At 45.9% G+C, this 27,590-nt stretch overlaps 1 long non-coding RNA gene across 1 annotated transcript in view; it reads left to right on the top strand.

The window, feature by feature from the left end:
• The first annotated feature begins 23,694 nt into the window (after positions 1–23,694).
• The window catches only part of LOC138274219 (uncharacterized), a 29,522-nt gene continuing 25,626 nt past the window's right edge, over positions 23,695–27,590 (top strand). Inside the window, exons 1-2 of the long non-coding RNA XR_011200368.1 lie at positions 23,695–23,730; positions 24,293–24,353. This is a non-coding gene — a long non-coding RNA (uncharacterized lncRNA). The remainder of the gene's footprint in view (positions 23,731–24,292; positions 24,354–27,590) is intronic.

Consider the following 27,590-nt stretch of genomic DNA (forward strand, 5'->3'; position numbering starts at 1 on the left):
TTCACACTGTATTTACAGACCAGAGAATGGTTTCAATAGTACAACGTTACCTTGCTGAGCATAACTGGCATAGTGTTGTGCTTATTTGTTTTACTGTGCTGCCAGAATTGACCTACATGAAGTTGAAAATGTAGTGCCTGATTTGAAAGGGTGATTATGACATGCATTTTCTTGTGCCAGCAGAGATTAGTGATGTTGCATGAAGGCAGCTAGGGGGTAACAGGGTTTGGCGTTCTGCCATCCCATGTCGTTTTGCTCTTCCTCCATGTAATTATCTTGATCATCATCACCTTTTCAGGCATTCTGGAGTCTAAAGCGGAACCAATGACTACCTTTCTGAAGTTTTGCCTATTTGAGTGCATATTTGCCTCAAAAGGGTCATTGGCCCCCTAGTGCAAGCCTGCCTGTGCAGCATCTCACTACATACGTAAGTCTTGGAATCTGTGCACACTGTAAATCATAATGAAATTACAAACATCTTCCTTGTGATGCCAAATACTGGAGGTGTTGTGTCATTAAAGGACAGGGACTAAGAGTCTAATTCTGAGTTTGACAGTCGGGCCACCAGACCGCCAAGATGGAAGTTCCAATAAGCCTCCCACCTGCCATATTACAATGTAACCGCTGGGACCGCGGTGGTGCTCCTGACGGCGGTGGACTGGCAGAGAGTGCATTCAGCAATACAAGGTATTTTTTACATTTGTGTCAATGCAGATGTGTACATTTTGTCCAGCATATACACATATGCATGACGTATAAAAAATATCTGTGCATGTACTGTTCCATTGCTAGTTTTTGGGCCATATACGCCCAGTCCAGTCAATGGTAGTACAATGTGACAGGTACTTACCTGTATGTCATTTTTTTCTGGGATGAAATGGCTGCTGTGAAGGGGGTGGGACCTGGATCAAGGGGTCCCTGTCGAGGACTAAAGGGAAAAGAAGATAATCGGGGAGCTATCACCCGATTTACTTCGATTCTGCCACCTCAAATCAGGCGGTCTCCCTGGCACAGTCAGCTCGATGGTCAAGCACATCATAAAGTGCACTGCAGTCCCCTTATCTGTACCGCCCTCTGACAGCTCCTTTTCCCCAGCCACCATCATGGCGGTCAGCACATGGCTGGTGGTGTCAGCGGGACTCCGGCAGTCTCTAGTCCAGCAGACCGCCAACATCGTAATTCGGCGGTGGGACCACCGCCGCTGCAATGGCGGTCTCTGGACTGCCAAACTTGTAATCAGGACCTAAGACTGTTGTGGTGGATGTTGTTGTTTTTTTATTTATTTCTATGATGATGATGGAGCCATTCCGTGCAAGCTCAGGGGTCCACTCCTCATCTTCAACTGAAGTGGGTGTGGAGAAGTTGAAGGACATAGCCGTTTTTCCTTGGAGGTGGTGATGTTGAAGAAGACAACAACATTGATGGAGAAGTAAGTACAACCTCCTGTTCTGCTGCTACTGAAGGTGTGTTGAACTCTTGTTCTGTTTTTTGGGATCCGGTGTCAACCACGATTGTCTTTGGTGCGATATTAGGAGGAAGAGGTTTTTGATTCTGATTCACAAATGTTATAAGAGGTGGTGCTGATCCCTTGGGCAAAAAAAGCTTTTTAACGCATTGACTTTGATGACATACTATGTAGTGCTGGTGGACGTTTTGGAGGAGTCAGACTTGGCAAACACTGATATGTCAGATGAAATCATAACTACAGAAAACAAATTGACAAAGTTACAATAAACATTTGTCAATTTTTCATCAATGAGCTCACAATGAAAACCTAGACAATTAAGTATTTTTAGTTTAAATCTCTCCTTTTGACAACAGTACATAGAAATAATCTTGCAGCATAGCATGTCAAAGGTGGTAATATAAACCTACAGGAACTCAAGCCTAATGCTTGTAAAATGTCCTTGAGTCAGTACAGGACCAGTACATATATTTGGCATTTACCTTTAACAGCAGCACAAAGTAAAGTGCATCATTGTCTGTACTGAGATATTGCCACATGGGCTTAAACGAAGTAGCTTGAAGAAGGTCCATCCCTTTGTAAAGGACCTCCTGTAGTGTGTAGCCCCCTAAACCAAACCTTATTGCGTTCATTAGGGTTAGGTATCAGGAATGGGTAAGACCCACTATTTAAAGATGTTTTTACTCAGGCATAGGCTTTTATTGCAGTGTTGCTAAGTTCAAAAGATTAAGGAAGAAGAAAGCACACTGCCTCACATCCCAGCACTCAGGCCCTGATTTATACTTTTTGGGGCAAAAATGCACCAAAAAGTTTAGCACTGGCTTGCACCATTTCTGTGCACCAGCTGGGCACCATATTTATGGAATGGTGCAAAGGGTAGGCTAGTGTAAAATAAAATGACGTTAGTCGGGTGGGGTTGGCGGGATGGAAGAAGGGGGTTTTGCACCAACAAATGTAGTTAGACAGGGTGGAGTAAAAAGAAAATTACTCTATCCTTCCTAGATACATTTTCTGATGCAAAACCATCCATACCACAGTATTCCTGTCTTAGAAAAGACAGGATTCATGCCCACCACCCCAATGGCCAGCACAGGGGACCAGGGTCACCTGGGCATGGCCATTGCACCCTGTGCCATGTATGGGGGCCCATTTCAGGGTCCCCTATGGCACTTTAAAAAATAAAATAAAATACTTACCTGTACTTACCTAGGACGGGGTCCCCCATCCTCTGCTGTCCCTCTGGTGTGGGTGGAGGTGTCCCTGGGGTCTGGGGAGGGCACCTGTGGGCTTATTCCATGGTGTTCCACCATCAAAATAGGCCCACAGGTCCCCTAATGCCTGCCCTGACCCAGGCGTTAAAAAATGAGACAAAGCAAGCTTTGCACCACTTTTGACCCCTCCTACCTCCTGTAAACCATTTTTGCATGGGAGTATAAGTATGGTGTTAAGGCCATAGAGTCATTTTTGCATGGGAACGCCTACCTTGCATCTCATTAAGGCAAGTTAGGTTTCCACGTCCAAAAAATGACTAACTCCATAAACTTGGCGCTAGACGGGTCTAACGGAAAAGTATAAATATGGAGTTAGTTTTGCACCGAATTAGAGTTAAAACAAATGACGCTAATTCAGTGCAAACAGAATATAAATATGCCCCTTCGTTTGCCCAGATAGATTACCATGCAGTACATGGTAACACTTGCTTCAGTAAAAGTCTTTAGTTTTTACCATTGTTGGTGAAGCCAGTGCTGTGTATCTGTAGACACTTGTTTCAGGATTTCAATCCTTCTTCAGTAGAGAATAACAAGTTGTTTTAGGGGTGCTGGAAATGCTGCGCACAATCTGCTTAGAGCATCAATGTCTCCTTCAACCATTCACTGGGGGTGAAGAAACACATCCAATCTTGCACCCCTAGTGTGTGGATGTAGGGGAGACATGCAAGATAAGATAGCATCAGCCTTGGGAGAGTGGGCAAGGAGGAGCCACCTTCATGGTCATGACTGTATCTGAGTGACTGGTCCTCTGCTGATCACGCCTCAACCCCTTATGTCCACATCTCACTTTTGCCATGTTGTCTAACACCCAACTGAACTAAGAAGTCTGACTATAGTTGCCCCCCGTTCCAGTGGGGCTCTCTCCAGGTCCAAAGAAGCTGGTCTCCCTACACTGCCTGAAGACTAGTTGTGGGAAAGGACTGGGCTTATACACTAAGGAGGAGAGAAGCCCCAAAGGAGGAAAAAGGAGAAAGACTGGCATAAGGAGCCTGTGGAACCAGTGTCCTGCAAAGATCAACATGTTGGAGGTCAGAAGGCCTGAGGGAAATGCTCCAGGTTGCAAGGGCTTGCCACCAGAAGAGCAATGAGCTAATGAACAAGCAAAATGGCCCAACAGGGCCCGTGATATGGCAGAGCAAATGATTTGCCATTTAACCTCCCCAGCACTGCCACCGAGAGAGTAGAGCTCCGCTGCCAGAGGTTTCCTATGCCCGGGGTTGACCAGGGCCCAGGGGTCACTGCAAGAAGTGTTTGCCATTATTAACTCTGTGAGGGGGTGAGCATTGTGCCCCTCCCCAGAGTTTTAAGGGCCCAGGGTGCCAATTACATTCACAGGGGCCCAGAACCCCCAACTTTGGCCCCCATCACCATGTAGAATGTGGAAAATACTGTTGCACACGCTGAGGATTAAGAGAGGGGCCTGGGATCCTGACTCTGGACCCCACCAATTAGGATGAGGAAGGGGGAGTGCCGCCTGTGTCCAGGAAGGAACAGATGACCACAATGAGAGGTTGTGGGCAGGGAAAGAGAGATTTCCAGCTCCTGCAGCTACACTGGGAGCCGACAGGGCAGCCAGGGTGGGCCAGGGGTGGGCTCCCTGGGCTGCCCCCACCACCTGAAGGCACCCCCAAATAAAAATAAAAAGCCATACTGTGCAAGGCCCCATGGTAAGAAAAACAAAAAGAGAAAGGCAGCTGCTCTCCCAGGTGCAGCAGGAGAGCTGCTCATCAAGTATTCACTTTCCCAGAGGAGTGCCCCCAGAATACCCTGCGGGGTCCTGACAATGACCAAGCTATTTCTGCTGCTTGTGGTGGTCCTAGGACAGTGGGGACCTCACCAGTAACATAAAGGAAATCACAGGGGAGCTACAGAGGCATCACAGCTCTCCCAAGAAGCCTCAAAGGAATGTAAAAATAGTACTGACCATAAGTTTGGAGGGACCTAGAATGAATGACCAACACATGATTTAGCTTAGTTTTTCAGGCACTCCCCGGGCTGGAGCTCTACAGCTGGAAGTGCAGTCCCCTCAAGGGGCTAAGACTATTATAGCATGAAGGTGTCAAAAAAACGCACATGTTGCACAGTGCCCTTTATGGGCTACGTTTATGGTTGCTTGTTATGTGAATGGAATGTGATGCCCTCTAGGGGCTGTTTTCATTATTATGTTTTCATTGGTTGAAAGTATAACAAAAGCACAAAGACACGTGATGTTAATTCTTAAATGCGTTATTGAGACGATAACATTGACAGTGATTAGTGCTCAAAGTGAATATGCTTTATTAACATTATTAAATGCATGCACATATGTTTATTAATGATTATTGCATTCACTCCTGAGATGATGATGTTTCTGATGTGGTTTGTTGATTTTGAACCTTTGACCAAGTCAATAGACTTACATGATGTGTGTTTCTGACCTTTTAAGGGGTCAGAGGTGATTATGCAATGTCTTCAAAGGTATTTCCACCAGCCTTATGTATATTTGTAAATTACTGTGTGGGATTAGTGGTGTGTGTGTGTGTACTAAAAACATTTATTTTTACTATTCTAAAGAAAAAACACAGACTGGACAATTATTTATTGTGTGATTACTGTGTGCCATAGAATGATTACTAGCCCACACCACCTTCCTTGAATAGGTCTTAAACTGCACTAATCCGCTACAACAGGATGTTTTTGGTTCCTAGTAGAGGGCAAATGTAGACCCTTATTTGTGCAGGCCACACAAATAATGGCACATGTCCTTACACTTAAGAAGCAAATCATTTCCCAAATTGCTTTATTTGCGCCCATCTAAAATCTGCATTCAATGTAATAGTAGTCAGATACACCTTTATGCCTACTCCATTTCCCATCATGTTTTCCAGGAAAGTTGTTAACATGAAGAAAGAGGAAGCCAATGAGTAGCAGTGTCCATTTAAGTTCAAGCTCTGTATATGAGTGAAACTAGTAGATTTAGCAACAATTTCCCAGACACGGAAAAGCTAAGTTCAGAGAAAGAGTCATCCCTCATCTCTCCCTGAGATTGAGGGGTTCCTGGGACCCTAATTGAGATACTGCCATCAAGATGAGACTCTTTGAATCAGAAGACCGCCAGTTTGGTTTTCCGCCCGCTGCCCCAGCGGAAAGCTACCCACAACATTGACTCTGGCTCGTAATTGAGCCGGCGGCAATGTTGCGGTGCATCGGGTGCAACAGCAGTAATTCAGGCAGTACAAATTGTGACGGGGCTGCCCATGAGGCCCCCTGCATTGGCTATGCCAAGTGCATGGGCAGTTCAGGGGCACCCTATCTCTGCCAGGTGGAACCACCATGCTAAAGCTGGTGGACACAGGACTTGCAATCCCCAGGGCAGCGCTGCTTGTAATAATCTTCATGGCAGCCCCTCTGGCATATGAGGATGACAACTTCACTTTGCACACAAGCTATTGCCAGAGCAGCTCGGAAGTAATTTTCAGCGAGTCCCTCTCTAGCCTACGGGGTTGCCAATCTCACTCTGCACATTGACTACGGCCATTCGGCATGGCAGTGAAGTAAACCATGGCTACTCCACAGCAGCCCCCTCTGGCATACAGGGTCAACGACTTGAGCCTGCACATGGATGTTGACCCATTTGATGCAGCAGCCATCTCCTCACATCTTGTTGCAGGGATCCACTCCCCAGGATCCCCCACTTCACCTTCCTCCCTCCATCACTGTCCTCTCCCTCACAGGCTACACGGGTCTTGACAAGCAGGCAGGCACTGGTGCTCCAGGGCATGTGGTCTTGAATTTCACTGGGTGATGTCCCCTCAAGCATCTGGGACACTAGCAGGCCTTAGCCCTGGTCACACGCACAAGGTTTGCACTTCTTCTCTTCCTTGCGCAGCCCAACTAGCTGCTTGGCCAGTGGCAATTTTTTGGGCCTTGAGCTCCCCTTCTTATAGTCATTTCCAGACACCAAATGTGATTTAAGGTCTGCGTCTTTGAAGATTGCGTTGTGGGTCTGTTTCCTTTTGAAAGGCCAACTCTTCTGCCCTGCTTTCCTGCAGAAAGCAGCCTGTCACAGCAGGAGTGACTTCAAATCTGATAGCCCCACAGCGGAGGACATGAGAGTGACTAGATGTTCACACCAGATCTCAGATACAGTGATATGTGCATCAAAAGGTTTCCCTATTGCCCCAGCCCAACTTTGTATGAATCTGTTATCAGACCCATCTCTTTCCTGAGATGTGCCCAGACCCTTTTCCAATTAACTCTTCCTGAATCAAAGAACACCCATTGAAGCATACTGAAATGCCTGGCTGTTCTTCCTCCAGTGTTGGGCCACATCCAGCTCATAGGAATGCAGCAGTCTGCAAATCTGCATGCGAGTATTCCACTGTCTTCACATGCTCCTCTAGTCAGCGACGGGTGTCCCAAAATGTATCCCAGAGTCCTGTATGTACTGCCTCGTTCACAAGCACACATATTTTCAACACATGCATGCATTCAATTACACACGTGCTGCACAGCACAGCATACTAACTTGATGTAGGTCGAGGCTGAGTCAAGCACACAGCAGCAGAACTTTACATGAGTGATCCTGTAGGCCTCACTCGAGTGACACAGTAAAAAGGCACAGTCACTCCTACCAATCACTACAATGTATGCAGGTACCACTGCACTTGTGCCACTTAACTCCAGGTAAAGACAGTAACCTTTCATCATCATGAGGGTAGTGCTTTGGGCACCCCTCCCGGTCCAACAAGACTGCCAATCCGTGAGACAGGCCTATGTCATAGTGCACATGCATGATCCATGTTTGCTCATGACAACGAAAAGCAGCACCAGGGAACAAGATACTATTGCAGCTGGGGTACTCAGGGCAGAGGTGGCACATCAGTCACCATGCAAGGGGCTTTTTACCCCCTCCAAATACTAAAGACTGCTTTTTTTGTGCAGGAAATAAGTCTGGCATATGCCACTACACCCACCAATATGCTTATTAAAAAAAGAGAGCTAAGATACCTTGGTAATAAATAGTAAGGGCTAGATGTGCAAGAAAGTGGTGCATCTGCCGTGATGCACCACTTTTCATGCACCCCCCTAACAACACCATCTGTGCGTCGTATTTACACTATTGTGGTACTCTGCATGATTAGTGGCATAAATTGTGGCACTAATCCTGCAAAGTAATGGGCACGTCATTTTAACGACTTCTTTGAGCAGGCATTTAAAATGAAGCTAGAAATGGGGAAGTGAAATTTTGTAAATTTCACTGCACCATTTGTACGGGCCACCCTACAGGGGAACGCTTACCTTCCATACGTTATGCCTGGTGCAGGCATAATGTGGCGCAACCCACTTTGTAAATATGGAAAGGGAGATTGGCCTCCTTAACGCCACATTAGTGTAAAAAATGAAGCTAATGTGGCACTGAGAGGTGCTAGGGCCTTGTAAATCTGGCCCCATGTACCATACTCAAACCTGTGAGCACAGACAAAATAGTAGCTCTTCCCTAAAGCACAGGTAGCCACAGTTTATTCATGCCTTGTGAAACAAAATAATTCCTCATCCTGGGAACAAACTGTTAAAAATAGAAATGTCTGTTAGCCACACAGGGCCCCTAGCATCCCTTGAACGCCCACCTCCCACACCATCGCCACTCCCTGAGCAGCAGCAGGAAGACTTGGAAAAAATATATAAATTTCTCTAAAAGTATTATCTTTGTCCTGCATAATACACAAGGACCTTTAGGCACAATGGCCCTATACAGGAAATTTGGAAAGCAATTCAATAAAATGACTAATAATAACTTGGGGCAAAACAGGATCCCTTACATTCAGTCATGCACAATAAACCAGACCAATTATGATACATTGAGAAGCATGGTGAATTGCAATACATAAGTCCAACATAGGGCACTAAAGGCCACCAGTAGGCAGCGGGGGGCTACGATCTGAAATAGGAGAATGTCCATTATCCGCTACAGGAGGGGCTGTCACCACGGTTTGAAAATATGTCCTTAGAGGTTGCCAGATATCCTTTGGGTGAGAAGCTGAAGGCTGTAGTGAGAAGTATAGTTCACTGGTGGTGTCACAATAGGAGAGCTCCTTTAGCCAAGCCGCCTCCGTAGAATGGACAGCACTACCCCAGTGTAAGGTAATCCGACATTTAGCTAGCAATGGAAGAGTTCCTTTATAAGTTTACAGAACCTTGAGGTTACTTGTCAGCGCAGCTGTTGCTAGATAATGACGTGCAAAAAGAAAAAGTGATGGATGGAATTCTGAACAATGTCAAACATTCACCCCCAGTGTGGGCCTAAATCTTTAATTGTTCTGCTACCCATGCCATTGCAGTTTGGACCCAGCCGTATGCAAATCAGTCTTGACCCTGTTCCTTATGTGAACAATCCAGCCTGAACTGCCAGGCCAGGTCTTCACCCCTCCTCAGCCAGTCTAGATTGACTCCAGCGGCATGGGAACCACAGGACCCACAGGACCCACATCTGGGCCCACCCGTCCGACTTAGGGCAAGAACTGCAAAAAGAAGTGATGGACGGAATGCTGAACAATGTTAAACATTCACACCCAGTACAGAGATCTAGGCCTAAATCCATTGTTTAGATAAATACGTGAGACAAGGGCTTTGGCTCTTTCCGCCTACATGTTCGAAGCAAGGGGGCAGGTATTTTGTTACAGGAATCTTGCAAACTACCTTAGTAAGTGAAGGTGTTGTTCTTGGTGACCCAACAAACTAATGTGATAGATATTTTGCCTTATGGTGATTCTTCTTAGGTTCTATTAGTAATGATTTTATTCCGTTTGACAACTGCATTATGTACATTTTTGCAACTTTATTATGATATATGTTGTAAAGTCCCCTTTTTGGATGGTCACCCCCCCCCACATTTTGATGCTGGATGCTGTTGATTTTGACTTGAAAGTGTACTGAGGCCTGCTAACCAGACCTCAGTACTAGTGCTCATTCCCTTACATTGTACTGAGATTTTGTAAACCCAATTGGCAAATGTCTTTACCAACTTTGTAAGTTCCAAGTAAATGGCACCAGAGGTACCCAGGCCAGGGAAGTTAAAGGGGTTCACTAGGCTGTAGCACTGTTTGTGCCACCATGTGTGCCTCAAGTAAAAGCAAAGCCTGCAGAGCTGCCATGTCAGCCTGCATGAGCGGCTTTTCTGCTTGAGTTAGACTCCACCCACAACAAGTGCAGCCAGAGTCCCTGTACTGCCCTTAACACAGGGAAGTCTTAAGGCAGGCCTCCTACATCCCATGAGGCAGGGTCCACTGTGTTATGAGTGTGGACAAATATGCACAAGCATATAAGACCCCATGATAGCATTTAAAACATAATGCTACCACAAGTAACTGGCGGTCCATAGGATAACATGGCCCAGATGTCCAGTTCCATGAAGGCCCGGCCGATTCCCCCTGTGTTTGGTATCAAACACTGTGCTTTTTAATCCTGAGCATGATTCTTGTGCACAGGATTAGCTAGCATGTACCCTGGTGGCATCCTTAGAGGATGCCCACTAAGTTGCCAGCTTTCTCTTGACTTGGCGGACTCTCCGGAGCTATTTGTTGCCAAGACATGGGACTGCCCTCCTGCTGGTTCTGCTAGCACCGCCCAAGGATGAAAACAAAGGGCCTGGGCAGGAAGGAGGTCACACCTCCTCCCTCCCTGAATGGCTAGTGTTGATAGCAATCAAGGCGGTGAGCCTCAAAGACTTTCACCACCCTTGATATGTCATTTCTGCCCCCCCCCACTCAAGAAAAAAGCCCTTCCCGCTCTGTCCATGGCGACAGGTGGGAAAATGATCTATGCAGGAGGTGTACACCTCCGAAAGGCTAGCCTCACCTCTTGGGTGGGCTAGGAGCTATGTACAGCCGAAGGAAAGTTCTGCCATCTTGGAAATAGTGGGTTCTGGGTAGAAAAGTGACATACTCCCAAAGGAAGTCATCACTTTAGGAGCGGACTAGCCGCAGGGACCAGTAGCTCATTGGCCACTGTCCCTCACACCCTTAACGCCTCCTGCACTAGGGTTCAAGTGGCTCCACTTACCCCAGAACCTTAGTTCTGACTATGAATCTGAGAAGTGGCACAAAGAAGACACCGTCACCAATAACAGGACCTAGGACTCCGCTGTCGTGCAAAGAGAGGTGATTACTACTGGAAATGTGTGATCAATGTGTGCCCTTGGTGAAAACTTGTTGGTTCCAGCAAGAGGGACCTCAGTCGACACTGATAAACTAAAGCAGTCTCCCCTGATTAGTGGAACCAGTCACCTGCAACAATGCAGAAAGTTTGTTGTGCTGTGTCCAAAGAAGTGCAACCCGTCAGGCCCCACTTGAGTAAGTTCAAAGAAAGTTAGTGGCCTGCACCCACGAGTGGTAGTGAGGCTCTTGTCAAGTTTCGAGCTACTACCCCCTTCCGGACGACCTCCAGCTTCCTAAGTAACAATGGAGTACATTTGCTGCTACCAAAGTTTGTCGGACGGCAGCCCAGTCACCAACACCTTCTCGGACATCAACGACTCCAGAGCAGTTCCCAACATAGTGTCCGACATCAGCAATGACCCTACTCCTGAGATCCTGCATCCTGAAGGAGGTGACTTCGAGGGAAGCAGCAAAGCATCTTTGGCGTGAGTAGTCCAGTGATTGACATCAGCAACGACCCTACTCCTGAGATCCTGCATCCTGAAGGAGGTGACTTTCGAGGGAAGCAGCAAAGCATCTTTGGCGTGAGTAGTCCAGTGATTGACAGGTCAAGGTCACCTCTGTACCCAGAGCTGCCAGATGTGGGGCTGAGGTTACAGCTCCTGAATCCAGGTCCTGGGACATCCAAAGGTCTCTATCAATCAATCAGTCAAAGCATATGTAGAGCACACTACTCACCCGTGAAGGTCTCAAGGTGCTGGGCAGGAGGGTGGGGGGGTGCGGCTATTGCTCAAACAGCCATGTCTTGAGGTGTCTCCTGAAGGTTAGTAGGTCCTGTGTCTGTCGCAGGTGGATAAGGAAGAGTGTTCCACATCTTGGCGGCGAGGTGGGAGAACGATCTGCCATCGGCGGTCGTTCTGTGGATGCGTGGGACGGTGGTGAGGGCAAGGTCAGCAGAGCGAAGATGTCAGGTCGGGGTGTAGAAGGAGAGCCGTCTGTTGAGGTGTTCTGGTCCCGTGTTGTGCAGTGCTTTGTGAGCATGGGTGAGGAGTTTGAATATGATTTTCTTGTTGACGGGGAGCTAGTGGGCTGTAATATAGCTGTGGCGGGGGACGTCCAGGAAGAGAAGTGCGGAGGCGTTCTGTATGCGTTGCAGTCTTTTCGGGAACTCGCCCATGGTTCCTGCATAGAGGGTGTTGCCGTAGTCCAGTCTGCTGTTTACGAGGGCTTCAGTGACAGTCTTTCTGGTCCCGGTGGGGATCCATTTGTAGATCTTTCAAAGCATGTGGAGGATGTTGAAGCAGGAGGAAGAGACGGAGTTGACAGTAATGAGTCCAGTCGACTTCCAAAGGGTAGATTGTGAGTCCACTCCAAAGTGTACTTTTGTTAAGTGGTGCAAGTTTGACAACGCCAGCAGATCCTATCAGCACCAAGGACAGCATGAGCACCTCTGCACTGGGACTCCCTGGGCAAGGTAATGAGAAACTTACAGGCTTGATCTAGGGTCCCTCAGAACCTTAACTCAAAGTGGGTTTCCCGGAGCTCACCCCACAAGTGATCCATTGCATACTGTGATTTTTCCCCATTGACTTCAACGTTTGTCCATTAAAGGTACTCTATTTTTCAACGCTTTAAAAATTCATAGCTCCGGTTTTATGTAAGATACTAAGTTTGTTTTGGTGTCCAAATTGAGATAAAAATCTGCTTTATTATTCTAAATTGGTGTTGGATTTTTTTGAGTTGTTTCATTTACTTATCGTCCATGTTAGTGTTGTGAAATGCTTTACACATGTTCCTCTCAGTAGCCTGACCGCTCTTTGCCGCACTACCAGGACTGAGCTAAGGTTTACTGGTGTGAAACTGAGGTCCACTTCTGAGTAACGTGTTAGTATTACATGGTAAGACTCCCCAGTCATACCACATAATACTAACACCTTGCTACAGTATACCTGTTGTTAACTTTGTGGGAAAGCTTATAACCAACATAACTGTTCTAGCTAGAGGCCTGACTGGTTCATTAGAAAAATATATTTCTTATGCTATAAGTCTGAACTGTTTATTAAGAAAGGTTATGGTAAACTAATTTGGCCTGATAAATTGGTTGCAAAAAGCATACGTTAAGGTCAATAAGTATTTTGATGCAGATTGCTATCTCTCCGTATTAAAGCATACATATAAGAATTTTGTTGCAATGTCACGAATTACCTTTGTAGGGAAGGATTTTGGGGCTGGTTACCACCTCTGACAAACCCTAATGGGAGAAACCTCTTCTTAGCTGTCTTGTCAGGATCTTGTAACACATAAAATCATATATATATATATATATATATATATATATATATATATATATATATATATACACGTGTGTATATATGCACACATGCACTAAAAAAAAAAAAGGTTAAAGGGACGTTATAGTTACGATCTGAATTTACAAGCGCAAAAACTGAGACATTCCGCTGTTATAGTTATAGTTATTTCAAGTAACTAGAACTTGTGCCCCCACCATGCACAGTTTTCAGATCAATAATTTTACTGCAAATGCTGCAATGATATTATCAATGATGTAATAGAAAATGCAATCACTGATATAATATGCGGTGAGATTATCAGTGCATAGTGAGGGCGTGAGTTATAGTTACCTTAAAGCACAAGTTATAATTACTTGAAATAAATAACTATAACTGCTGAATTTCTATGATTTTGTGCGCATAAATCCTTATCCTAACTATAAAGGCCCTGTAACCTTTGCTCTTTTTAGTGAATTTCTATGTTTTTTTAAATGCTAATTCCTAACAAAACATCCCTGTAACCTTTGTTTTTTTCAGTGAATTTCGATTGTTATTTAAACACAGCAGGGGGTTGGCTGCAGAGTATGGCCTGCGGCCAACCCCTTTCACGCTTCCATCCTCATGCCACAAGGGAAAAACAAGGAGATTGCACTAAAAAAACGTGGCAGTGAAAAGAAAGGAAAAGCAAGGAGAGGGCACACAAAATACAGGTGAAAAAGCAAGGAGAAAGCAGTGAGAACAAGAGAAAAACAAGGAGAAGGTGCACAAAATACAGAGGAAATGCAGGAGAAAGCAGTGTGAACGAGGGAAAAGCAATGAGAGGGTACACAAAATGCAGGCACAAAAGTGAGGAGAAAGCAATGAGAACAAGGTAAAGCAGGGAGAGGGCACTCAAAAAAATGGGTGAAAAAGCAAGGTTAAAGCAGTGAAAACGAGGAAAAAGCAAGGAGCGGCACTCAAAGGGTGAAAAAGCAGGGAGAAAGCAGTCCGAACTAGGTTAAAACAAGGAGGGGGGCACACAAAATAGGAGTGAAAAAGCAAAGAGAAAGCAGTGAAAACCAGGTGGAAAGCAGAGAGAGGGCAGACAAAATATGGGGGAAGAATCAAGCAGAAAGCAGTGTGAACAAGGGAAAAGCAAGGAGAGGGTACACAAAACAAAAAGTGTGTGAAAAAGCAAGGTGAAAGCAGTGAGAACGAGGGAAAGCAAGGAGAGAGCACTCTGAAAGCAAACTATTTTATTAGCTAATAAAAACCATAAAATGATACATCATCATTACATCATATAAAACCCTAATAAATACAGTAAATAGAAGCTCATGGTTAGTGCAAAAAACTTAAAAGTCCCTTTCGGCTCCAATGAACCTCATTAAAAAAAAAAAAAAAAAAGAGAGATTTTTGAATCCATAATAGTATATATATTTGCTCTCCTGATGTTGTTCAAATTTACTGAAGTTACCAAAATGATCCATCATCGTTACATCATCAAGACTTTGTTAAATGCAGTCAGTAAAAAAGCTCATAATCAGTGTGATAAACATAACCCCTTTCAGCTCCAATAAACCTCATTAAAGACATTTAAAAAAATGAAAGATTGTCGAACCAATGATAGTGTGTGTATTAGCTCCCCTAATATTATTTGAACTTACTGAGGTTTATAGGGGTTTATGAAAGGCGCCTAATGTTGGTACAGGATTTTAAACTCCATAACATAGCAATTCTAACCGATGAGCGCCACCTTTCTTCCACCCATAGCTTAGAATAGGCTGGATGGTATTGGATAGGCACAGCTTACCCGTGACTTATGCTCTAAATAGGTCTTCACTTACTAAAATCCCTAAGATTTTGGAGGGGCGGTTAGGGACGTAAAAATTTCCAGAAATTGGACCAACCTGATGTTCAATATTACATTTCTTGGACTGAGTGTCTCAATTAGAGCCTTTCTACATGTTCTAACTCCTAATGCATTAAATTCCTTCTTTAGCATTTGTCTTCTATAAATGGCATGGGATGGGCATAGGCATACCACGTGCCCCAAAGTCTCTACCGTGAGATGACATAGGTGGCAATCGAGGTTGCGTCTTTGTGACCCCAACTTCCATTTTGGTATAAGGTCTAACGTTGGCAGGTCGCCCACTCTTAGCCTTAAAAATTGTTGTTTGATTTTCGATGAGCATGGAACAGCCAGCAATGGGGATTCAATAGGTGTTGTTTATGAATTAATGACCAGCCAACCGTGGGACCTTTTGGCCAGTTACTCCCTGTCTTTTAGCCAACTACAAAGTTTGCTAGCTTTATTCACTATTTTCTTAAAAGCTGGACAAGAGAGCGTTTGGTCCCATATGTCTGTTAAGCCCAAACAATTTATGCCTGTTTCCAAATACTTTTTATAATTGTTATTGCCCCTTTCAAGATTGATTTCTTTTTTTTTTTATAACCAGTTTTATTATTTTTTAAATGTGTGCAGACACAACAGAGAAACAATAGGAAGCATATATATTTCAGTGAGTATATGACAGTCCTGCTGAATAAATCAAGGCAATATCTTCCGCAGATGACAACCTGCCTCCCTTCTCCAACAGAGCATGATGACCTTATTTCAAACAGGCACTCCTTTATAAGCCCGCCTCTTTCCCCAAATCTTCTTGGATTTGTGTGGACAGCCCCGTGCCTCATAGATCGGCTTTTCCAGTTGAGAACACCAGTCCACTCCGGATCGCCACTTCGAGAGGGACGGTACCGCTGAGCCTCTCCAGAGCTGTGTAGTGTCTCTCTTAGTCACCAGGCAGGCAACTCCCATGAATTTTTGATCTGCCCTCAGCCCTCCCAACTCCACCAACAGGCCCAGCAATGCCACCCTCGCGTTCAATTCAATGGGACAACCAAGGACCACCGCTCCACCCCTCCCCAAAAAGGTCATATCCCTGGACACTCTCATGCCACATGCAACAGGTGCACCTCTGGTTGACCGCATCTCATACAAACCGGGGGGTCCCCGGATGGATATGTTGGAGTCTCCGTGGGGACAGGTATAACATATGCAAGTAGTTTTTCTGGATCATTCTTAACCTGGCGGAAATGGCCGATTCACTTGGTGCAAGATAGGCCTGCCTCCAGTCGCCCTTGTCCAGGTCTCCCACCCAGGCCTCCCACCTATCCCACAATCGGACGAGGCCCTTAGGTGCGTTAGTAAGCAAGGATCAATAGATCTGGCTAATGGCCCCCCTCCCCAAGTGCCCCGAAAGCAGTTTCACCTCAAGCAGGCTGTGATCCAGGAGAGAGAGTTCAGCCGGCAGGTGGGCCCGCAAAATGTGACACATCTGAAGGAAGCAAAATAAAACTGGGAGCCAGCCAGGGCATAGTGTTCCCTCAGCAGTGTTCTATCACTGGTACAAACATCCCCCAGATATGTGATTCCAATGGCATCCCATTGTCGAAAACCCTTCAACCGGGACACCTGCTGCAACCATGTTCCCTGACACAGAAGTGTCAGTTTGGTGAGACGACAGTCCCAACCTGTCAGCTGCAGCGCCACCTGCCAACACTTCACTGTTACCCACATGCAGTCAGGGGGCCCCCTGCAGGAGTGGGTCACCATACAACATTCCCAACAGGCCATCAAAGCGAAGGAAACTCCGATCCAAGAGGTAGGTCTGATCATCCCATCACCCTGTAAACCACTCATTGATTGGGATCAGCTGAGCTGCCAGGTAATAGACATATAGGTCCGGCACACCCATTCCACCCTCACAGGGTGATTTCCGCACGGAGCAAAAGGCTACCTGGTGGTGCCCTACCCCCCATGTGAAGGAGGTAAGTTTGGTAAGTGAGGGATCCAGACCAGGAGCGGGGCACCAAGTAGTAAACGTTTGTCAGGGCGTACAAACAGTATGGGAGGCAGATCATTTTAAAAAGGGCGTTTCAACCCAGAGGGTTCAGGGGCAGTCAAGCCCAATGGGCCAGATCCTCCCCTAGTACACACGACAGGGGCTGAAAGTTCAATTGCCATGCCAGAGCCGGGAGAGGTGAATCCCTAAATATTTGAAGGCTTTGCGCCTTACCGGGATGTTCAGACACTAGCTTGCTCCCCCCTCCCCGGCACCACACACCTCCACCAGCAGCGACTTCCTGGGGTTTAAGCACAGCTCGAGGCTTCACCGTACAGTTTCAGGAGCTCAAGGCAGCGGGGGCTAGAACGCCGTGGCTGCCCCAGGAACACCAAGACATCATCTGCATACAAAGACACCCTATCTTCATGGCTAACCCCCCACCTCCAGCTATCAGTCAGTGGGTCCCCATGGATGAGGCAGGCCAGCGGCTCGATAGCCAGAGGAAACAGCAAGGGGGAAAGGGGGCATGCTTGACATGTCCCCCATCTGATCGGGAGGGGATCTGAGAGGATGCCATTCACCCGCACCCGTGCTGATGGGCTATGATATAATAGGTGGATCATACTCCTGAATTTCAGGCCAAAGCCCATCTGCATCAGGACCCCCACCAGGAAGTTCCAAGCCAGGGTGTTGAAGACCTTTTGAGATTGATTTCTTGCTATACTAAGTTGCCCAAACTTCCTTTTGGAGCGTGACACATTTTATAGCAACATTTGATAAAAGCCGCAGGTGGGCTAATGTCTGCTTTAAGCACTCAAAAAATAATTGAAAAAGGAGTAAGAATGAAGGAAAAGTGAAGAGAGGGTACACAAAATACAGTGAAAAAAGCAAGGAGAAAGCAGTGAAAATGAGAAAAAAACAAAGAGACAGCACACAAAAAACAGTGTGGGAAAAGCACAGAGAAGGCACTCACGAACACAAGATGGCCACCAATGCGGAGCTATGGTGTAGCTCCCTTGCTTGGGATCCTCCATCCTTAAATATGTCTGGTTAGGCCCTGCCATCCACCTGTTTTCTCTGCACCACTGGAATCCGTAATGACAATCATTCCAGAGTGGCATTTGATGATCCCACCTGCACTTCTGAGCCGAGGCATCGAATACTATCTCACCATCGGCAGATCGTTGGGGGATGCGAGGTGCTGCCGCTCCAGGTTAAGTGGCCCACCATGCACATCGTACAATTGCCAGTATGATATTCCTCGCCTTCCCTGGGATGATGACCGCTGCACTGTTGGGATGTTACCCTCCTCTCCCGTGATTGAAAGCTGTTGGTTGACACTCCTAGATGCTTCTTTCTCTGCTTGAGCACATCATCCTCTCGCTGGCTGACAAATTTATGAATTTTGTGGCTCCGTCAATGACTGTGAAGTCTGCTGGAGCAGGCAAGTAGCCTACTGAAGTCCTGGGATCTGTTAGGTCGATCCTGTGCCCGTTCTGCCAGTCCAGGGTGTACCCTGTTGCCTTTAGGTCTGGTGGCTGACCTCAAGGGGAGATCGAAGACCAGCTGATTGCTTTATTCTGCTCCCACCTAGGGAGGGTAACCCACCAATACTGCCTTGCCTGCCTCTCAGTTGACAAGTGAGCTTTCCCCATACTGCTCATCCTGAAGAAGCTATCCCCACTAGACGCTTACCGACATCCATGCTCGAGCTCTCCCATGTTGCACGTGTACTCACACACATCTCGCAAGACTGCTTAGATCTGCTTGGTCCTACGCAGTATCTAGGACCAGATTTAAGAGGGCCCAGCACCTCCTTCCACCACGTTAGCATAATGTGCCATATTTACAAAGTGGCAAAATGCATGCATTGCGCCACTTTGCATTCCCTTGTGCCACATTATGCTTGTGCCAGGCATAATGTATGTAAGTGGGGGCACACCCCTATTTTTAGCAGCTATTTTTAATGCCTGCAAAGAGCAGGTGCTAAAATGGGACATACCATTGTTTTCAATGGGACACTATTTACTCTGCAGGATTAGTGCCAAAGTGTTGGCGCTAATCCTGCACAGTACATCAATATCATAAAAAATGTTGCCACTATTGCCCCTACCCTGCACCGTGGCACACATGGCATTAGGGGGCGCTAAGGGGCGCAAGAAAAGTGGAGCTGCATTGGATGCTGTGCCACCTTTCTTAAATTTGAGCCCGGGTGTCTTGCTTCCTTTTGTGGTTACTTCCTGCCTTCAATCACCTCCTCGAGCTACTTGGGGACTCGTGCCCACGCACACCCACGCTGTCTGAGGAGCTTGTCTGGGAAGGTGATGTTCCTCCACAGCTCAAAGGTAGGGGTCTTGTAGCTCACTAGCTGAGGATTCTTTTTTTATATATCTTTATCTAAGGACGTTTTAACATCAAGGACACCAGATATGTATTGTTTGTTCATTCGTGACAAAAAAGGAGTCTTACAGGGCTGTATGCATCCATTTTTAGAGCCCCTCCAGCTTATTTGGCTTCTTCACAATATGGCAGTCTTCACACGATCTGAAAGGGATAGAGGACTAACTCACCTTTAGGACCATAGACACCAAAGGACTCAGGACATAGGTTTTACATTGAAAGTAAGGATGGACTCCTAGCTCCCCAACCTGTAAGGAACCCGGAGCTTAGACACTGAAGAAGGACTATAGGCATAGTATGCTTCACAGAAAGTAGGGAAGGGCTACTAGTTCACTAACCTGTTTAGGAAAATGTAGTCTATTGAATCAGCCATATTTAAAGGTTCATGCTTTGAGAGCCCATATTATATCAATGTGTTTTAGACTTCTGACATATTCACTTATGGCAAGAGTGAAACTTTCCTTTCACATGTAAATGGACATCACTGCTTAACTGTAATTCAATGTTTTATAATGAAAAGTGAGCACCATTATAAGGTGGTTCTGCTCCCTCTTAGGAAAGTTGAAATACAATGAGTAAATTAAACCATGAGACATTAACCTTCCTCTATCCCAAAAACCGGCTGGCTGCATCACCTGTAAAATTAAGTACCCTGCTAACCTAGCAAAAAACTTCTCCAAGTCCTTTAAGCACAGACTTCTCAAATCCAACCCAGATAAATTGACCCCTACTTCTTTGCGACTAAAGAAGCCTTAATAAGCAATCTAATCTTCTACACGAAAAGAAGAGCCAAATGGAGGAAAGCACTTTCCTCACTACTTTTGATCGCATCATCCAGAAAACTGTCTCATGGCCTGAGACTCTATGGCCCTCATTATGACATTGGCAGTAAGTACCGCTTACAGTCATGCCGACTGCCGCCAACATACCGCCTCTGCAGTGGTTTACCACTACCCATATTATGACACACACATAGCAATCCGTCACTATACAGACACACACACAAGTCCACCAGACCAAAGGTCAGTGATAAACTGGCAGTCGCAAAACCCACACGGTTATGCCCACAGCATTATGACCCACAAATCACTGCAGCGGACATTCAACAGCGGTACACCATTTGTACATACCGCTGCGCTCAAAATACACACACACATTCAAAACTACACCACATTGGACAATTAAAACTACACACACCTGACACACATATACACACCACATCCACAACACTATAAAACACACACACACACTACCCACAACCCATTACGACTCAAAATAATTGACAACTGAGAAAGAGACACACACACACCAAGAGCACTCACAGAACCAGAGCCACAGAACACCATCACCCATACACCATCCATGCACCTCACAGCACACACCCCAACACATCACCCCACACACCCTCATGCACACCACACACACTACACCCCTGGCACCATAAAGACACCCCAGGTTCTCAGAGGAGGAGCTAAGGATCATGGTGGACGAAATCATCCGGGTAGAGCCACAGCTATTTGGATCACAGGTGCAGCAGACATTCATTGCCAGGAAGATGGAGCTATGGCGAAGAATCGTGGACTGGGTCAACGCCGTGGGACAGCACCCCAGAACAAGGGATGACATCAAGAAGAGGTGAAACGACCTATGGGGGAAGGTACATTCCGTGGTTGCACGATATCAGATAGCTGTACAGAGGACTGGCGGCGGACCCCCACCTCCTCCCCTACAACTAACAACATGGGAGGATCAAGTCTTGGCAATACTGCATCCTGAGGGTGTGGCAGGAGTAGCAAGAGGATGGGACTCTGGTAAGTCAACTCTTTACTACTTTCAACCCCACTACCTGCATGCCATCACAAACTCCCAGCCCTACCTACCCTCGCTCCCATCACGGCACCACCTCCCACATACCCCACCATCACAACCCACACATCCCAATACCAAGTGCTGCATGTAACACCAATGCATGGACCGCCATCACAGACCTGCATGGACACACATCACTAAAGCATGCACATTAGAGAGAATCACCTAGGCCACAAAATCACTACTCACACAAGGCAAAGCTGACAGGGCAATCACAACCATACAGGGCAACACACCCATGCACAAGATGTCACACGCAGAAACTATAACACTGCATTTACATCCCCACAGGTCCCCCACCCAACGTCACTGGAGAGGAGGTGCCAGCAACATCCAGTCTCCCCACAGATGAGGCCCACAGTGATGACAGCAGCTCTGGACGCCTGGATCTGGATTACCAATCTGGCCCATTAGGGATCTCCGGACAGTCTGTTACCCAGACACAGTCCCATACCACCACAGAGCCTCCCCCTCAGGCAACACCTGCACAGCACCCACCGAGAGGATCCATACCTCTGTCCCCTGGACACGTCAATCAGCAGTGTGTCCAACACTACAAGGACCCCAGGCAACCCCACAAACACAGGACGATCAGGGACCTGGGGTCAGAGGCACTCACCAACATCCTGGAAGCAAACCACCATTCCCAGGAGATGATGGGCCAGACACTGGACAAGTTGCAGGAGCCCCAGAAGCTGCAGGAGGGACAAAACCTGGGGATCCGGGAGGACCTGAAGAACATCCACACCTCCCTGGTCTCCATTGCAGGGGTGGTGGCTGACATGGCCAACACCATGAGGGAGGTAGTGGCACACCACCGGGCCCCTGACACTAACCAAACCGATGAACAGCCCTCCACCTCCGCTGCCTCTAGTGGACAGGAGGCCCCGGCACAGGAACATAAGGCCACCAGCACCCTTCCCCCTGCAGAAAGAGAACCACCCCACAAACGGTCCCTGCGATCCAGGCAGAAGCCAGAGAACATTGCCAAGACCCCCACCAGGAAATAAGACTCTCCTGATTGTCACCCTTGTGTCTCACTCTGTCACCCTGTCCACCTTGAACTGCCATTGCTCCCCTTTCTATGCCCCCTTGGACAATGCACCTGTGATACAAATAGACTGGACTCTATCCTCGACTTTCCTCCATCATCACCCCAGCCCATTGCACATCCCCTTCTACCTCTTAGCACTTAAATAAACACCCTTTGAAAAAATACAAGTATGGAGTATGTCAAATGATTGAACTATGTATTTGTTTAACAAGTTTTATACACTGCAATACAAATATACAGTAATGTATACATAGGAATGACCTGTAGTTGGCTACAGTCAACACACCAGGTGCCAGAGTGGGGCACAGATATCTGAAAATAGAGATGCCAAAGGGTACAGTAAGTGGCCATAGAAGTGGGAGAATCTACCTGCCATGTACAATGTCAAATACAAAACTGTCAATGCAAAGTGAAGTTACAGTGACTTACCTGTGTGTCACTGAAGTACTGTCGTATAATAGCTGTTCTGTTGTCCTCATCCTCTGCCTCCTCATCTTCACTGTCCCCAGGGTCCACTACTGCCCCACGCCCATCTCCAGCCTCCTCCTCCTGCAGAAAAGGCGCCTGGCGTCTTATGGCAACATGCAGCATGCCATGATTATCCAGCAGAACTTCCTGGGTGAGTAGCACAGGGATCCACCTGTTAGATGCAGGCACCAAAATCTGGCTTTCAGGAGGCCAAATGGCCTCTTAATTAATCTCCTTGTTCGCCCATGTGCCTCATTGTAACATTCCTCTGCCCTTGTCTTGGAATTCCTCACAGGGGTCAGTAGCCATGAGAGGCTGGGGTTACCAGAGTTACCTGCAATTATCAAGTTCGAACATTGAGCAACGCTGGGTACATAAACTTAACACACATCTCCAAGGGTTGAACGATGATATACCTTGGATCAATCTTTCCCTTTGAAGCACTCTAGTAGTTTAATGACTATCAACCGACACTGTCTACCTCCTGCTTGTATGATATGGATAGAGTCTGATCCTGCATTATCTACGTTAGTGCTAATTACGAGTTTTTTGGCAGTTAATTTGCAATTTTTACAATATTTGTGTGACTGACAGAGTTAGAATTATTAGCCACACCATAATTATTGTTTATTCTCCATGCTGCGGCACTCAGGGGGAATATTCTTGCCCATTAGATGATTGCCCCTATGAGTATCTAGTAGGTCGAACACCACTCCAAGATGGCCGCCATATACATTTCTGAAGAAATGGGATCTGAGGCAATACCCTTTTCCATTTCTAGCATTACGTGCGATGGTCCTGACTTGCCGCGCTTGTTAGCGTCTCCTGGCAACGAGAACAGTAACAGCTGCTCTCGCATACGGAAGAAGGACTATTTATACCCCTTGGTGCCCTGTACACCCGGAGCGCGGCCAGGGGTAGGTCGGATTTACCGTACCAGGACTGCTCAAGTAAGTGTCAGGGTTGTTTGTTTTTTGTAATCTTTGCCGTGTCCCCGTGAAATCAATGCCAAGGCCCCCGGATGTCGGGAGTCGGCATTCCCATGTACGCTAGCTCGTTATCATGAAGGGAGACACCAAGGGTTCGGATTTCGAACCGTGTGCTCCCGTTTTGGTACTTTAAAGGCCGTTGTTACTAACAATGAACTACCTAATTTTTTACACACGCTTGTTTGCTCTGCACATACTGTGCACATTATGATTATTTTATATCCCCAGCCTTACTGCCTATTACTTTCTGTGGGGCTGGAGCGAGGTTTCTTACATTCCTTTAATAATTAGAGACAGCAACCCCGGTTTTATACTGGTTTCTTGTTTCTTTTTGATTACAACCAGTGGTTATGACAACATTAAGGGTGGGCTAGCATGTTTTTGCAGATGAATGGAACTGTTTTAGATGAGTATTTAACATATTAAACACACTCTGCCATAGGGTGGCTTGAGTCCCTAGGTGTATTATAATAGAGGTCTGTGTGTTTTTTTGTTTGTTTCTTTGTCAACTTTATGATCATAGTTTGTGCAAGCCTGGCCACAGGCCTGCGTGATCCCATGAAGCCCGGTCCCGACTTGGGAGGGTAAGCCCATCTTCATTCATTTAGCATGGGTTTGCTATCACCAACATTACCACCTTGTGTTGCACAGTTTGTCACTTTTATTTTGTTTGATTGATGTTATTTTGCACTCATTGTGACAATGATCTTCTAGTAAATAAGCTATTCATTGTTAATTGTTTTTTATACATCTTTAGGGTGACTAATAGGAACAGCAAGTCCGGGTCAGATTGGACTTGTGTAAGTGACTGGTAACATTTTTACTGTCAGTTTCAGATTGCAGGAGTATATTTAGTTTTTTTGTTGGAGAAGTTTAAAATGTATTAGGTCCTGAAGAAGCGTCAGAGGATCCTTTTGGACCAAAGAGACGCGAAACATGTCGACCTCATGTCATCATCAGCGAATAAATGAACACTTGGTGAGGGTTTTTGAACCAATTTTATTTTCTGTTGATCTCTCCTATTTTTCTTCTGACCCATATTTGGGTTCTGTGGCATCATCGAGAAAAGATCTCCGGTAAAGAGCCCCCCTTTGGGGGGTGCCCGTCAGACATTGCAGCGCCGGTCTGACGAGGAGCCCGTCCGATGATTAAGCATGACACCCAATAGGGTGTGTGAGGACTCTTGCTCCTATTAATTAGGACTTCCTAGTGTTCTCCCTGTCTTTCTTTGTCTCCTTTGGAACAGTGTATTTCATTACATAGAAATATGTAAACTGCACATGATCTATCACCCTCCAGATGACAACCTCTCATTCATTGAACAAATTATGGAAATCATATCTACCAACTTGGACCACCATTGCACCCAGATCCTCCTCAGTGATTTCAACCTTCACTGGAATGTCCTGGGTGATCCAGTAGTTAACTGCCTTAAAACCTTCCCAGCAGACCTCAACCTGACCCAAATCTGAGACAGCCCTACAGCTGTACACATAACCCACGCTCGACCTTAGATCTAGTCATTGGTAAGGCCAGCTTTACTCAACTTGAATCTATTGTTCCCTGCGACAGGACAGACCACCACTGCATCACCTTCCTCACCACTGAACCGGTGAGAGCTCACAAGACACAGAAAAAGAAACCCAGACACTGGAAAAGAAGCACACAAAACATGAACTGTAACAAACTGACATTCCTCAGCAGATACATCCTACCTTCCCCTTTAGACATTTTGGATGTTCACGACCTTACAGACCACAACAACAACTCCATGATGAGCATTCTAGACAAGGTCGCTCCCCTATGGCTAAAAAGAACTTCCACTAAAGACTCTAATCCAGGGTTTTATGATCGACTAAATGAAGATAGATGCAAGTTAAGACTAGTGGCACATATGTGGAGATCCAACCCATCTGTTAAACACCTTAAGCACCTAAGATCATTGAGGAGCATTTACAACAAATGCATCAGAGGTTTGAAGCTAATTTCTTTAGAAAGTAACTATACAAAGCAAGAAACGCCCAAAACAATTGTTCAAAATCACCAAACTACAATTCAACAAACCCTTCCACAATCAAATTGAAACCACTAACAAACTACAAGGAATTTGCCTCCTACCTCCTGGACTAAACAAAAAAGATTGACTGTGATCTAACAACAATGATATATCTTCCAGTCATTCCTCATTTCAACCCCCACCCTCGTCTGAGCTATGAGCGTCCATATTTCCAAGGCAAACCTTCAAAAACACCATTTTGTGGAGCACATTCAAAACCTTTGACAAGAGCAATGTTCTTAAAATTGAAACCTTCAAACCACTTCTACGACCCTCTACCTCCTAATGTCTTCAGTGAGATCAAAATGTCTATACGTCCACTCTGGGTCAAGATAGTAAATGCCTCATTACTTCAAGGCACTATTCCAGACTGCCTAAAATCTGGGCAGGTAAACCCCATTTTGAAAAAACCCACAGCAGATCATGTTGACCTCAATAACGTCTGTCCAATCTCCAGCATACCTACTCTAGCAAAGCTTCTCTAGAAATGTGTCCATGTACAACTATGCACCACATGGACCAATTCCAATCTGGCTTCCGTCCATAAAATCAGCTCTTACACACACACACACACACACACACACACAGTTGATGATGTGCTAAAAATGCTAGACCTGAACTCTGCTTTCAATAGTGTCAAATATAACAATATCCTTGCCTTACTGGAACAAAGAATTGGGATATCTGGATCAGTTCTACAATGGTTCATCTCGTTTCTTCACAACAGAGCCCAAAGAATTAAGGTCAACCAGTCCCAATCCAATTCAGTTGTGGTCACATTAGGGATCCCTCAGGGGTCAGCACTCTATCCCACACTATAAACCTATTCATGGAACCTCTAACAAATATTCTAAAATCTTCCAACATTCGATATCACATGTATGCAGATGACACACAATTATACCTAAAACTGTCCTCCCTTGAAGATATCCGCTTTCTCAACATAACACTGCAAAAACCCAAAACTGGTTAACCCACAACCACCTCAATCTTAACGCTCCCAAATGGAATTCCTCTTAATCACCCAACCCATGCAATCACTCAATATCGAAGAATGGTTGAAGCAACTCACAACTCCTAAATGCCTTCCACAAGTTTTAGACTCCCCATGATCACTGGAAATAATTCTTGAAAAGAATCTAAACATGCAGGAACACATCAACTCAGCCACTAAAGGAGCAAATTGTCAAATGAGCATTCTAAGAAAAATAAAACCATTCCTTCTCCTTAGTGACTTGCTATGGCTCTGGTGATCTCCAGATTTGACTATGGAAACACAACCCTTTACAGCCTCCTTAGTTCTAAGCTTCCCCCCTTAAGGCCTTCATTGAACTCTTCTGCAAGACTCCTCACAAGATCCAAAAGAAATAACCACATCACTCCTGATCTGAAACTCCTAAACTGGCCCCCATACGAGGCAAGGAAACAGCTAAAAGGTGCCTGCATGATCTATAAAGCCCGTCACTACAGCACAACAAGGTATCTGCCAGAAAAGCTAGAGCTCTCAGGCAGCTGTAGATCTGCTAAAAGCACCAGCACAGAAATTCCAAAAAACTAAAACCTACAACTGAGCTTTCTCGGAAATTTGCCTAGAGTATCTGGAACTCCCTGTCCCCTGAAATCAGACTAATCCTATCAACTGCATCATTTAAAAATTAAGTCAAAATGCTTCTGTTGAATACATTTCTACCCTAGAACACTTGCTGTTCTCCATGAAGACCGAGACGACTCAATGGTTACTTGCATGTTTTTTATTCTCTTGCTT

The sequence above is a fragment of the Pleurodeles waltl genome, chromosome 2_2, assembly GCF_031143425.1.
Source record: "Pleurodeles waltl isolate 20211129_DDA chromosome 2_2, aPleWal1.hap1.20221129, whole genome shotgun sequence".
In the NCBI taxonomy this organism is placed as follows: Eukaryota; Metazoa; Chordata; class Amphibia; order Caudata; family Salamandridae; genus Pleurodeles; species Pleurodeles waltl.